This window comes from Podarcis bocagei, assembly GCF_964188305.1.
Source record: "Podarcis bocagei genome assembly, chromosome: 12".
NCBI classification, from domain to species: Eukaryota; Metazoa; Chordata; class Lepidosauria; order Squamata; family Lacertidae; genus Podarcis; species Podarcis bocagei.
This window is the reverse complement of record NC_138137.1, coordinates 17,366,308-17,381,029: the sequence shown is the minus strand read 5'-3', so window position 1 is coordinate 17,381,029 and position 14,722 is coordinate 17,366,308. Positions and strand designations below refer to the sequence as shown.

At 43.5% G+C, this 14,722-nt stretch overlaps 1 long non-coding RNA gene across 1 annotated transcript in view; it reads right to left on the bottom strand.

The window, feature by feature from the left end:
- LOC308570232 overlaps positions 1 to 13,973 on the bottom strand; it is a 106,685-nt gene extending 92,712 nt beyond the window's left edge. Inside the window, exons 1-2 of the long non-coding RNA XR_014001014.1 lie at positions 13,303 to 13,973; positions 12,673 to 12,768 (exon numbers count right to left, since the gene is read on the bottom strand). This is a non-coding gene — a long non-coding RNA (uncharacterized lncRNA). The remainder of the gene's footprint in view (positions 1 to 12,672; positions 12,769 to 13,302) is intronic.
- Positions 13,974 to 14,722: the final 749 nt, after the last annotated feature.

Sequence of the window (14,722 nt, the reverse complement as noted above, 5' to 3'; positions counted from 1 at the left end):
TCCCTGAACAGTTGCAGGAGAGGACATTCGCAAGATGAATTAATGTGGCTTAGTCACTTCCTAAGCAACATTAACTAGCTCTTTGTTCACACAATCAGGATGGTGAAAGAGTTGCTAAATCATAAACACTGTCTACTTCTGACTCCCCTGCTCCCATATGGTGAGATGGGGATTCTTATCCATGTTTCTAGCTTCCAAGGCAGGCATCCCCAAACTCAGCCCTCCAGATGTTTTGGGACTACAACTCCCATCATCCCTAGCTAACAGGAGCAGTGGTCAGGATGATGGAAATTGTAATCCCAAAAGATCTGGAGGGCTGAGTTCGGGGGTGCCTGTCCCAAGGGCACAATGCCTAGTTGATGAGCCTGGAACAAAAGACATAAATTGATCTGCATGGTAAGAATGCAATGAAGCCCTAACAAGATGTCTTATTCAACATCTTTATCAACGACTAACAAGATGTCTTATTCAACATCTTTATCAACGACTTGGATGATGGACTCAAGGGCATCCTGATCAAATTTGCAGATGACACCAAACTGGGAGGGGTGGCTAACACCCCAGAGGACAGGATCACATGGGCATGTTTGGCCTGAAGAAGAGGAGGTTAAGGGGTGATATGATAGCCATGTTCAAATATATAAAAGGATGTCACATAGAGGAGGGAGAAAGGTTGTTTTCTGCTGCTCCAGAGAAGCGGACACAGAGCAGTGGATCCAAACTACAAGAAAGAAGATTCCCCCTAAACATTAGGAAGAACTTCCTGACAGTAAGAGCTGTTTGACAGTGGAATTTGCTGCCAAGGAGTGTGGTGGAGTCTCCTTCTTTGGAGGTCTTTAAGCAGAGGCTTGACAACCATATGTCAGGAGTGCTCTGATGGTGTTTCCTGCTTGGCAGGGGGTTAGACTCGATGGCCCTTGTGGTCTCTTCCAATTCTATGATTCTATGATTCTAAGAAAGAGGCAGTAATCTTGCAGACTATTTCTATGTGCCGTATTTTTCGCTCTATAGAACACACTTTTCCCCCTTCAAAAATTAAGGGGAACTGTGTGTGCGTCCTATAGAGCGAATGCAGGCTGCGCAGCTAAGCTGTTCTAGCTTGGGGATGGCTGCGCAAAGCTAAAGACCTGTCCCTTCATGACGAACTACTTCTTAAATATGAAATGGTAAAGCTGGAATGGTCAGTGGTGCTTTTTCTCATCCAAGGCTTCATTACACAGTCAAGGGTCCCTTTAAAAGCCAAGGCAACTTCTTTGATTCTTGGCAATTTGGTAGGCTTACTAACATTTTCAACCTTTGATTACTTTCAGTGCCTGCTTTTTACATGTTCTATTCCCATATATGGCCATATTGCACAAACATGTTTAGTCACACTCCAGCTTCCACTGTCGAATTGGGCTGTTTCCTTTGGTTTCAGTGAAAGTCTTTTTTCCTCCTTTGAATTTTATGACCTGAGATTCAAGGTTCAGGAACTCGCTAGTTATTTTTCCTTGTTGTTTGACGTAGGTAGAAAAGAATGTTATTCTTCCTAGGAGAGGTGTTTTACATCGGGCATACTGGAACTCTAATGGCTTACTGAAAATAAACTCACATAGCCTTGCTTGAAGAGTTTCCCCTCTAACTATACAGTGGCAGAGGTTGCCATTCTGATTGGTACCCTGTTAGACCTTTCAAAAAGATATCCTGGTTCTCACAGCCCCTCCAAGTGCCTGTATTTTCCAAGGACAGTCCCGGACTTAGATAAGCCATTCTAGTTTCTGATTCGATCGCAGAATGTCCTGCTTTTCCTTAGGACACCCCTATTTTCATCAGAGAAATGTTGGAGGGTATGGAGTTTTGCAACCTCTGAGCCAAGGAGATAATTAATTATACAACCTTTAGAAGACATGTGAAGGCAGCCCTGTAGAGGGAAGCTTTTAAATGTTTGATTTTTTATTATGTTTTTATATACAGTGGTACCTTGGTTTTCAAACGTCTCTGTTGATGAACATTTTGGTTTTCAAGCACCGCAAACCCACAGTTTTCAAATGTGCCTCAGAAGTCAAACATGAAATGCGGCTTCCATATTGGGTTTTCCGTATTGAGTTTTCCATTTTGAAGCTTCTGTACTGAGTGTTCGGTTTTTGAATGTTTCAGAATTTGAACGGCCTTCTGGAACAGATTACATTCAAAAACTGAGGTACCACTGTATGTTGGAAGCCATCTAGTGTGGCTGGGGCAATGCAGTCAGATGGGTGGGGTAGAAATAGAAGAAGAAGAGGAAGAAGAAGAAATCCCTATTTACATTGGAGAAATGTTGACGGTATGTTCTCAGGCTGTCAATGACGCTGGTTTTGTCAGAAGAGTTTGGAAGTATCTACTGCAAACACCACTCATTGTGGCCCAGGACTTGCTGGTTTGAAGAAACCAAACAAAGCCCATTCAGCCTTCGTAGAGTGCCCACATTGGTACCACCAAAAATATGCATCACCACAGAAAAAGACAGATTTGCACAACACTTGTGTATGCTGATTGATATGTTGACTGAGGCTGGAGAGACCTCTTTGCTGTGCCAATTCACCCCCACCCAAGTTGGAAGTAAACACAGCTGTGTGGAAGGTGTAATTGGGCGGCAATTTCCCTTTATCTCAGCTTCACAGGCAATGACAGATTGGAAGTGTGGGAGACACTAAGGAGCGGATTGGATAGTTGGGCAAGGTTTTGAGTGAACTTCAAGAAAGGAATTAATTGGTTGGAGGAGGAAGAGGGGAGCCTGACTTTGAAAGTTCTGTTTACTTGTGCCTGGGGCCCTAAGGATAAGAAAAGTCCTGGACTTCTTTGTTAAGGGGGAAAGGGATTTACCAAATCTCCCCTAAATTAAAGGCAGTAGACCTGAGGCTTCATAGGAACCATATAGAGCTGTTGCTTCTCTCTAACCTCAAAAAAATTAAATCATTTTGGACTTGTTATTTCATCAGGACATATGCATACATGCACATTTAGAAATAATCCCCGTAGTTTAAGCAGAACACAATTCATCTTGCCATAATGGAGAAGACTGGTCTGTGGTGGGACCTGCATGCATGTACGCACGTTCCTCTACACTTTATTCCCCCATGCACGCAGGTGGCGCTGTGGTCCAAACCACTGAGCCTCTTGGGCTTGCCAATCAGAATGTTGGCAGTTTGAATCCCCATGACGGAGTGAGCTCCCGTTGCTCTGTCCCAGCTCCTGCCAACCTAGCAGTTCGAAAGCACACCAGTGCAAGTAGATAAGTAGGTACCACTGCGGCAGGCAGATAAACGGTGTTTCCATGAGCTTTGGCTTCTGTCACTGTGTCCCATTGTGCCAGTAGCGGTGTAGCCATGCTGGCCACATGACCCAGAAAGCGAGCTCCGCAACCCCATAGTCGCCTTTGACTGGACTTAACCATCCAGGGGTCCTTTACCTTTACTTTTACCTTTACCTTGATTCCCTCATGGATATCTCAGTTGGTTAGAGCGTGGTGCTGATAATGCCAAGGTTGCAAGTTTGATCCTTGGATGGGACAGCTGCATATTTGGGTTGAACTAAATGATGCTCAAAGTCCCTTAAGACTCTATGATTCTGTGAATCTATGTGTTCTTTGAATTCCTGAGCAGGGCTTACATTTCCCTCTGATTTTTCCTTCTTTGATACCATCCAATCAAAGACTGGGGGTGGGCTTAATTATCTTTAGCAGCTAAAGTTGCCTATTGCCTTATGTTTGCGCGCCATAGCTGTTCTTGGTAGAGGAAGCAGCGCCCATGGGACGGGACCTGTGATTTTTCACATCAATAAAGTGTTCCACACACACGCCAGCTCTTTGTTTTCACTAGGAGAGGCACACAGTCAGCAGCGTTTTCCGTTCTTTTGTAAGCAGTGCACTTTGTTAAATTGTCTTCTAATCAAATGCGCATTGTTCTCGACTCGTTTTCATTAAAAGAAAAAAAATCTGCCAAAGTTTTCTCCAACGGTGCACGGGTCAACTTTAATGTTCCCTTTGTTCTATTCATTGTGACATCAATATGTCACTCCCCACCCTTCGAGTTTGGCATTCATTTGCTACGGTCTTAGCGCTTAGTTAACTTTGTTCATAATATTCTGACTCTAACTGTGATCAATGCAATATGTTCACCTCAGACATTAATTAGTTCTTTTAGTATCTTTCCTGGCTTTTTGTTGTTTTTGCATGTTGTTTTTCTTGTCTTTGAACCGTTTCAGAGAAGCTGTTGCTTTTTCCTGAAAACCCTTCTCTTCCCGCACAGAGCACGGTTGATTACTTTGCTTCTCACAATAGCTTTCAAGGTGTCTTATAACAGTTTTTCTTGAGTTCCCTTTGGTGTCATTCATTTGATAAACATTTTTAATCTCATCCACCAATGTCTCACAAACCACCAGGGCTTTAAGTAGCTCATTATTAACTTCCTGGAGGTTCCAGAATACCCTTCCCTGGTGCAAAAAGCTAGGCTGTTAACTTCTGATCAGAAATAATAATAATAATAATAAAAATAAAAGAACTTACTTGTGGACTAAGATAACTTTTTCACATCATCCATCAAAGCACACTCTGAAGCCCTATGGGAGATAGGCCTGCAATCCCCTGAACTAGCAGCAAGAGTGTGAGTTCCCATCTTTACACAATAAATTGAAGGAAAGGTGTGTGGCAAATATAGTGCATGGAGACTATGAGGCCCAGAAGAACCATGTTGGTATTATTATCCTCTCCTTTTAAAATATAGACTGGTTAGATTTGCACTCCAACACACAATCAAACAGATTATTCCACACAATCAAACAGATTAGGCCCCTGAAACAGACTTTGGACATGTCTGGTATAGAGCAATTCAAGATAAAATCCGTAGTTTGGGCATTGCTGTTGAGAGCCTGTGATGAAAATTACATATTCCACACAACCAAACAGTGGCTCTACGACCATGAAAAAACAGCGCTTGTTACTTCATACTCTGAGATCCTGTTCTCCGGAGGCCTTAGGTATCACAACACACAACGGAACCTGTGCCAAATATCTAAAGGACCTACTACTCCCTTCCCATCAAAGAGCCTTTATTCTTGTGAAACTAAATGCCTTCCCCTCTGCAGTGACCACAGGTAGATTCTCACACATTCCATATCAAGATCTGGACAAAGATATTACTGTTTTAGTAGCTTTCTTTTTAGCCACATTTTTACCCGAAAGGGTTCCCAATGAACCAGCCTTTCAGGGAATGGACAGGGAGAAGCAGAATACCTAAGTGCACAAGATCACTTGATCCTTGACAGCTTCACCCTTGCCCCTTTTAATTATCCCAGTGACCTGAAATGTTTTATACTGTGATGCCAAGAAAGGTATTTGATTTGATTTGAACTTCTGATCAGAAATAATAATACAGTGGTACCTTAGGTTATAGACGCTTCCAGTATCATACACTTCAGGTTACAGACTCCGCTAACCCAGAAATAGTACCTTGAGTGAAGAACTTTGCTTCAGGATGAGAACAGAAATCGTGCTCTGGTGGCACAGTGGCAGCAGGAGGCCCCACTAGCTAAAGTGGTGCTTCAGGTTAAGAACAGTTTCAGGTTAAGAACGGACCTCTGGAACGAATTAAGTACTTAACCCGAGGTGGTTGTTGTTGTTGTTTAGTCGTTTAGTCGTGTCCGACTCTTCGTGACCCCATGGACCAGAGCATGCCAGGCACTCCTGTCTTCCACTGCCTCCCACAGTTTGGAAAACTGTGAGAACACTGTCCAACCATCTCGTCCTCTGTCATGCCCTTCTTCTTGTGCCCTCCATCTTTCCCAACATCAGGGTCTTTTCCAGGGAGTCTTCTCTTCTCATGAGGTGGCCAAAGTATTAGATCTTCAGCTTCAGGATCTGTCCTTCCAGTGAGCACTCAGGGCTGATTTCCTTAAGAATGGATAGGTTTGATCTTCTTGCAGTCCATGGGACTCTCAAGAGTCTCCTCCAGCACCATAATTCAAAAGCATGAATTCTTCAGCGATCAGCCTTCTTTATGGTCAAGCTCTCACTTCCATACGTCACTACTGGGAAAACCCAAGGTACCACTGTAATAATAAAACAGAACTTACTTGTGGACTTAGATAGTTTTTTCACACCATCCATCAAAGCATGGTCTGAAGCCCTATGGGAGATAGGCTTGCAACCCCCTGAACCAGCATCAAGTGTGTGAGTTCCCATCTTTACACAAAAAATTGAAGGAAGGGTGTGTGGCAAATATAGTGCATGGAGACTATGAGGCCCAGAAGAACCATGTTGGTATTATTTTCCTCTCCTTTTAAAATATAGACTGGTTAGATTTGCACTCCAACACACTTGGGGAGCACAGAGCCTCTTAAAATTCTGGGGAGTCTAAACCACAGGCTATTTAGAGCATCACCACAGCAGGGAGAATCAGAGTTCATGGTTAAAGAAAGTGCTACCTCACTTTTGGATTGCGTAAAGAAATACAACACTCCAAAGCCACTTCTCCAGATGTGTGTTCCCTCTTCTGAAGCACTGGTGTACTTATTTTCCTTCTCTTCCTCTAATTATGTAGCGAAAAGTCCAACCCTTATTTAAGCTGTTGTGAATACATTGAGTGAGAGCCAAGATCTCGCCTAAGTTCCTGCTATCTGAAGAAAGAATATTTCAAATGTATGCTAACAAAAGAACAAAGCAGATCAAAAGTATTGGAAGAGAAGGAAGACAGTCAAGAGAGAATTCTGAAAGCATTTAAACTATAACAAGGGGGGGAAATCCCTTTCTTATTCTGTGTCACATCTGAACTTGAAATTTAGTGAATTCTGCTCAGAGAAGTTTGAGAAGGCAGGGGAAGAAATGCCACCTTTTCAAAAAGAAAAAGCTTTGTAGAGCAAAACGAGAACTTTGAAACTATTGTGGTGCTCTGATCACTTTAACCATGGGAAGGTAACAAGAATTCTTTTCACAGATGTTGGCAATACGAAACAGGCGATAAAACTAAATGTGGAAAATAAACCCCACACAGATGAGTGGGACCCAAATACCTCCTCCAAGAACATGATGTTTTCATTTTTTGGTCATACTCCATAGGAGTGAATTGAAAAGAGAGATGGGCCTTCACTTGTAAAGTGCTTTTACAAATGTGTTTTGCAGAATGCGGGCGTTTAATTCAAACGGAAAAGCTGGGAGCAGCATTTTGCTAACCACAGAAAGGAAAACAGGGATGCCAGCGAAACAGCAAAGTAAAGGAACATATTGCCGACCACATATGTGGTTCCTCACACCCCTTCCTACATCTTCATTCAAAACTGTACACTTATCTTTAAATTCATCTTTCTTCCTAGTGATTTCCTTCAGCTCATTGATGTTCCAAATGCTAGTGGGTTTTGGCAGAGCTTTAATGTTTTCCTTGGCACTCATGGCTACTTGGAAAAGCCTTTCTTCTTCTGAGGAGCAGTCTCTGAATCCCACTGCAAGATAATGCCACCAAACTTTTCCAAGACACAGCCCATTGTGTGCCCCTAGCAGTGACCTTATATGGAAAGGGGTATGTGGCATCATCTCCACAGAACTCTTTCTTTAAAAAAAGAAAATATTGAAAGGAAATAGTTAGGAACGCCAGAACCTGTCTCATAGTGAGTCAGAACATTGGCCCATCTAGATGAGCATTGTCTTCACTGATTGGCAGAAGCTCCTCGGTGTTTCTCAGGGACGCGAAAGTAGAATAGGAGGACCATAGGGATCTGTCTTAAGCCAAGTCACTTAGTTTGGTATTGCCTAAACTACCTAGTGGCGCCGTGGGTTAAACCACAGAGCCTAGGACTTGCCAATCAGAAGGTTGGCGGTTTGAATCCCCGCGATAGGGTCCTGCTCAGTCCCTGCTCCTGCCAACCTAGCAGTTCGAAGTGCATCAAAGTGCAAGTAGATAAATAGGTACTGCTCTGGCGGGAAGGTAAACTGTGTGTCCGTGCGCTGCTCTGGTTCGCCAGAAGTGGCTTAGTCATGCTGGCCACATGACCTGGAAGCTGTACACTGGCTCCCTCGGCCAATAAAGTGAGATGAGCGCCACAACCCCAGAGTCGGTCACGACTGGACCTAATGGTCAGGGGTCCCTTTACTTAAACTACCTGGCAGCAATGCACCAGGGTTTTAGACTGGAGATGAGGGGATTTGAACTTGAAATCTGCATGCAAAACAGTTGCTCTGCCAGGAACTCACAGCCTACCCCGAGGTTGTATTTGTATTGTATTTTGAGCATTGCCTGTAAAATTATAATTCCAGTTTCCACCAAACATATTTAGTCTTTCAACAATGTAATGACACATTTACTGTCATGGGGTTCTAATAAACAAGGAATGAAATCCGATATCTACTTACCTGGGAGCAAGGCCCATTGAAGTGAATAGGTATTCTGAGTAAGCATTTTTAGGGTTCCACTGTAAGTTAACTGAGTGATTGGTTTGTTGTTGTTGTTTAGTCGTTTAGTCGTGTCTGACTGTTCGTGACCCCATGGACCAGAGCACGCCAGGCACTCCTGTCTTCCACTGCCTCCCACAGTTTGGTCAAATGAGAACACCGTCCAGCCATCTCATCCTCTGTCATCCCCTTCTCCTTGTGCCCTCCATCTTTCCCAACATCAGGGTCTTTTCCAGGGAGCCTTCTCTTCTCATGAGGTGGCCAAAGTATTGGAGCCTCAGCCTCAGCTTCAGGATCTGGAGCGAGTGGTTATTTTACTTTTTTGTTCTTCAAGGGTTAAAATGAATTTTCAGTTTGTCCCAAGGTAGCCTTTTGCCACTACTGATAAGTTTGATATCAGTTCTTCGACAACAGTTACCCCCGCAACAAAATAAATTAAAAAAATTTCCAAGAAGATGTACAATGTTCATTTCTATGATTTCAGGACTTGTTTTTAACAATTCCTTTACAGCCTTAGCTATCATGTGACGTAAGCAGACGGCATGAAGCAAATCCATGTGAAAGGAATGATATCTTCAACAATTGTCTGTGACAGCTTAAATATATTTCTACCCATCCATCATTATTTCTATTTCTGACGTTCGGGCTTGAATGTTGTTGCAAATGTTTCCAAAGTGGCAGCCTCCTAACACAAGCAGGTGGTATCTTTCCCAATTGGGAGAACTCCAAGATGTTCAGGAGGACATTTTTTTTTTAGTAAAAAAAATGTGGGGAGGGAGAAAAAATAAACTACATGGGGAACTGAGTGGAAGGAGCAAAACCAACACAATGAGGTAGTGCCGGATTTACGTATAAGCTAAACAAGTTATAGCTTAGGGCCCCACTCTCTAGGTGCCCCCAAAAAAATTTAAAGGAAAAAAGCACTGGATGTATGTTATGTTTCCAAGGGGTTGCTCGAGAGCAAGCGGGCAAATATCTCCCTGCTTGGCTGTGAAGCCTTGCTTTTGCTGCCAAAATAAACCTTATCTGTCCGGAGCGCAACTCTCCCGTGGCTAACTCAATCACTGGCAGAATCCGTGAGTGGGCAGCCCTTAAACTTTCCCCAGCAAAGCAATTTCTTGACGCCCAGTCTGCGCCTCCCCTCTCTGCGCAGATGCTTTCTGCGCAAGGAGGGCGTGGGTAAGGGAGGACCCCTCTCCTCCCCGCTTTGCCCAGGCAAGGTGTCCTGGCACCGCCTTGCCTCTTCCGAGCCCTGCAGCTCCTCTCCACTGGAGGCGTGTTTACTCTCCTCCGTTGAAGAGGAGCTGCTTCCCATGATCCTTGGAGGCTGTCTATAATCCATGCGGCTTTCCCTCTCTCCCTCCTGAACCGATGGCAGTTCCCTGACAATGTACATTTCCAAAACATAAGATAAAAAACAAATAAAATAAAACCTACTTACAGCAACAGTGTTTTGTGCTGTGTAGGCTCCTATGATGTAAGTCAAGGGCCCCGCCTGCTAGCCTGCTCCCTAAAACATCACTGGTTTGCTCATTTCTATATATAGGGTGCCTATATTCTGCATGCGCAAATGGCTTTAGATACCTATTAGGTCCATAAATGACCAGATAGCATATATTCAACATGAAAAACAGTGACAATTTGTTGTTGACAAAGGACAGCTGGACATATAAAAGGTCCCATTACCTTCAACAGTTTAGGGCCTCATCAAAACTAAATCCGGCCCTGCAATGAGGACCGAGTTTGCTCAGTTTCCATGAAATGCTCACGGGGAGCAGTACGGGAGACACAGCCATGAAGAAATGGAGCTGAATGTCATGGCGAAGCGATTCACGCTGCAACATTTTATTGTAGCTCCCACTTGTTTGAATATTTATGACATCCAGTTCTGGATATTAGAGTGATTTCCCTTAAGATCACTACAGTACAAACCAAATGTTGCATTCATCCACATCCAGTACTCTGGGAATGCTGCCTCTTAAAACAACGTTCACATTTATGCATATCCTTACTTGTGGAGCTGAGGAAAACAAATGCATCCTTCTAATTACACTTTTTAATATTCTAAGACGTCATTACATAAAATCCATGCTCGTAACTTATTGAAATGGAGGGCAGTATAGAGATTCAGCAAATACATTTTCTGTGTTTGAAAATCTAGAATTAAAAATAATAATACAGGCGTACCTTGGTACTCAGACGTTTTGGCTCCCAAATGCCACAAACCCAGAAGTGACTGTTTCAGTTCGCCAACATTCTTTGGAACCTGAATGTCCGACGGGGCTTCTGCAGCTTCCGATTGGCTGCAGGAGCTTCCTGCATCCAATCAGAAGCCACGCTTTGGTTTCTGAACGTTTTGGAAGTCAAACAGATTCCGTTTACAGTCGACTTCCAAGGTACGACTGTACTGTGAACTCTCTTGCCTCATGAGTTTCAGCTGGCTCCATCTTTGATTGCTTTTCTCCAGTTTTTATTGGGGGGGGAGGATAGTTCTTGGATATTCCAGTAGGCTTTTAATTTGTCAGGTTGCATTGCTTTCAGAGGGGACCAGTGTGGTGTAGTGGTTAAGAGCGGTGGACTCGTAATCTGGTGAACCGGGTTTGCTTCCCTGCTCCTCCACATGCAGCTGCTGGGTGACCTTGGGCCAGTCACACTTCTTTGAAGTCTCTCAGCCTTATTCACTTTACAAAGTGTTTGTTGTGGGGGAGGAAGGGAAAGGAGAATGTTAGCTGCTTTGAGACTCCTCAGGGTAGTCATAAAGCGGGATATCAAATCCAAACTCCTCCTCCTCCTCTTCTTCTTCTTCTTCTTCTTCTTCTTCTTCTTCTTCTTCTTCTTCTTCATCTGGTGTTCCTGTTCTCGTCACCTTTGCTGATACTGTTCTACCTTTTAAAAAATGTGATAGTTATATTATGGGCTTTATATTGCTGATATTGTTGTTATATTTTGATATTGTGATGTTAACTGAAGAACACCTTTTTAAGTAATGCACATATATTAGAATGGGGGGAAGTGTATACTTGAGGCAGCGGCAGACTTTGAGCTCTCAAATTTCAGTTGTGCCCTGTGTGATGCTAAACCACCCCCCTGTAACCCATTCTACAGCATTGTTGTGGCACCTCCTCTAGTCGCACAAGTCATGCTACCCTGAAACTGCCTCTATAGCCCACAAACAATATGTTGCAGGGTGGAGTGATTCTGTTATTAAATTTATCAATAGATTTTTATACCACCCTTATTTATTAAGAAATGTATCCCTCTCTTCTTCCCCTGGAAACATTCAAAAATTGCTTGTCCGTGTGACCAGGGCTGGATCTACACTGATACGTAAAAACCCTATTAAAGGCTATTTTAAAAAACCTGTTATATAGCTCTCAATGCAATTTCCCATTGCCAATAGATTGCTGCCTTGCAGCGCCCTCTGTTGTGACGTTTTTATAACACATTTTAACGTTAAAACCAACCAGTGTAGATTCACCCCAGGAAGTGACCTATACAGATAATGAGATGGTCCTTTCTTGCCATATGTCCTCTTCCAGTCTCTTCCCCCCTCACACCAAGTTGTCAGTTTCCTCCCCTTCTGTCACTCGACTTTTCATGTCACTTAGTCAGTGTGGCGTAGTGGTTGGAGTGCGAGAATAAGACCTGGGAGACCTGGGTTCAAATCCCCACTCTGCCATGAAACTCATTGGGTGACTTTGGCCAGTCACTGCCTCACAGCCTAACCTACCTCACAGGGTTCTTGCGAGGATTAAATGAGGAGGGAGAGGACTACATGTGCCACATTGGGTACCTTGTAGAGAAAGGGTGGGTTACAAATACAGTGATACCTCGGGCTACATACGCTTCAGGTTACATACTCCACTAACCTAGAAATAGTGCTTCAGGTTAAGAACTTTGCTTCAGGATAAGAACAGAAATTGGGCGGCGGCAGCAGGAGGCCCCATTAGCTAAAGTAGTGCTTCAGGTTAAGAACAGTTTCAGGTTAAGTACGGACCTCCGGAACGAATTAAGTACTTAACCCGAGTTACCACTGTACAACAAACAAACAAACAAACAAACAGGGCTATTGGAGCTTTCCTGGTTCTCTTTTCCTTTATTTGTATTTGTGAGGGGGGAGAGGGAGGCTTAAGGGTTTCTGTTTCTTGTTCTTGTTTCTCTCGTATATTTTGTGTTTTTATGTTGTATTTTTATGTTGTGAACCGCCTTGGGATCTACAGATGAAGGGCGGTATGCAGATTTAACAAATGAATAAAATAAAAGTAAGTTGGGCTTACTTTGAGTGTGCCGAAGCTTTTCTCGTCTGCATTGAGGGTGTGGGATTACCTTCCCAAGCAGAATACATGAATTCGTATCAGCATATAGGTGACTTCCTGAGGGAACAGAACAGATAATTTTAGCTCTCTGATTTCCTGTTCGTCCGTGCTTCACTTTATAGCCTTTACCCCCTCTTGGATGCGGGCGATTAATTCAATACGGAATCAAGTTGGCTTCAATAATGAGACCGTTGTTTTTAAGTTACCGCCACAGACAAAAGAAAATGTCTACGAGGAGCATTTCTTTCTATTTCCAGTGAAGCAACAGTGCTTCAGGAACTGCCGGTGTCAACTAGTAGGCTGGCTTGTTGCAGCCTGATGATGTCTGAAGCCATTCTTGGCAGGAACCCTTCTTTATATATATATTAAAAAAAACCTGTCTAGCTTAGGTGAAAATGTGGCAGCGACGTCTCTGAAGAGGCACCGAAGGGAGCCAACGAGGAAAATGGCATGTAAAAACTTAAATAGGGGTTGTTCGGGCTCACATACAATGGCCGCGGGACTGAAGCCGTGCTGGGAAGTGACAAAGAAGAAACCTGAGCTCCCGATATAAATAGAAGATATTGCTGTGGAGTCTGACTTGTTTATTACCTCAGGCCAGAAGAAAGAGCCTTGAAAGAACACACTGCTGTTGTGATGGTATAATTCGATTGAGGTATTGTCCTATAAAAATAACATTTGAGAGTCTGCCTGTCCATCACGCAGGGGTAAGCTCATGAGATCCAGCTGTCTCTAATTACTACGGACAGCCCCTGTTTTCTGTTACCTTTTCTGGGTAAAATCACTGCCCCTACTGTGTCGCTCTTTTTCCCCCCTTAGCTTTTTGGCGATGCCTTGTTAACATTGTGTTGTCGTTCTGCAAGGTTCAGCTCCCTCTCCGGGGTCTCTAGAAGTTAAATTACTGTGGGAGGGGTGCTTGGGGGTGGTGGAGAATATGCATCTTGACTGTAGCGCATCTGCATGGGAATGCGTGCATGTGACCATGCGGTGCGCAGGCTGCAATTTCACACACAGCGGTTGCCAAGGTTTATTCTGAAGTGCGATAGCCTGTCATTAGGCAATGATATTGTTCTAAGCGTATCTTTCAGCAAAAGAATAAGCACAGTCATGGCTGGAGGCTCTTGCAAAGGAAATCAGGAAGCTGGCTTATACCACGTGAAGCCATTGGCTCAACTCGCTGAGTATTGTCCACACTGATTGGTAGCAGCTCCAGAGATTCAGACCAGGAACATTTAGCAAGTCAATTTGTTCGTTCCAGGTTATTTCTGGACTTCTGAACATTTTCCTTTTTTTCATTCATTAGTACAGTGGTACCTCAGGTTAAGTACTTAATTCGTTCCGGAGGTCTGTTCTTAACCTGAAACTGTTCTTAACCTGAAGCACCACTTTAGCTAATGGGGCCTCCTGCTGCTGCCGCGCCACGAGAGCACAATTTCTTTTCTCATCCTGAAGCAAAGTTCTTAACCTGAAGCACTATTTCTGGGTTAGTGGAGTCTGTAACCTGAAGCATATGTAACCCGAGGTACCACTGTACTTTCAACCAGAAGCTGTTTTTAGAATAATTGTGCGTTATTATTATTATTATTATTATTATTATTATTATTATTATTATTAATTTATTTATACCCCGCCCATCTGGCTGAGTTTCCCCAGCCACTATGGGCAGCTCCCAATCAAATGTTAAAAACAGTACAGCATTAAATATTAAAAAACTTCCCTAAACAGGGCTGCCTTCATATATGTGTGTGTGTGTGTGTGCGCGCGCACACACACACACACACACCACACACACACACATATACTCATGACTTCAACACAGGAAGAATTAAATGCAGAAGAGAGAACTGGGGAAATGGGCCAAAGTACCTCTGCCTTTTGCTAAAACACCGAGAGATTACTTCCCCAGAGCTCAGATTCTCCACGTAGCCACATGCATGCATCCTTTTAATTAAGTTGCAGCTTTCTCCGCTATTAGACGATAACGTAATTTGTTGTGGAGATAATTTTGCCT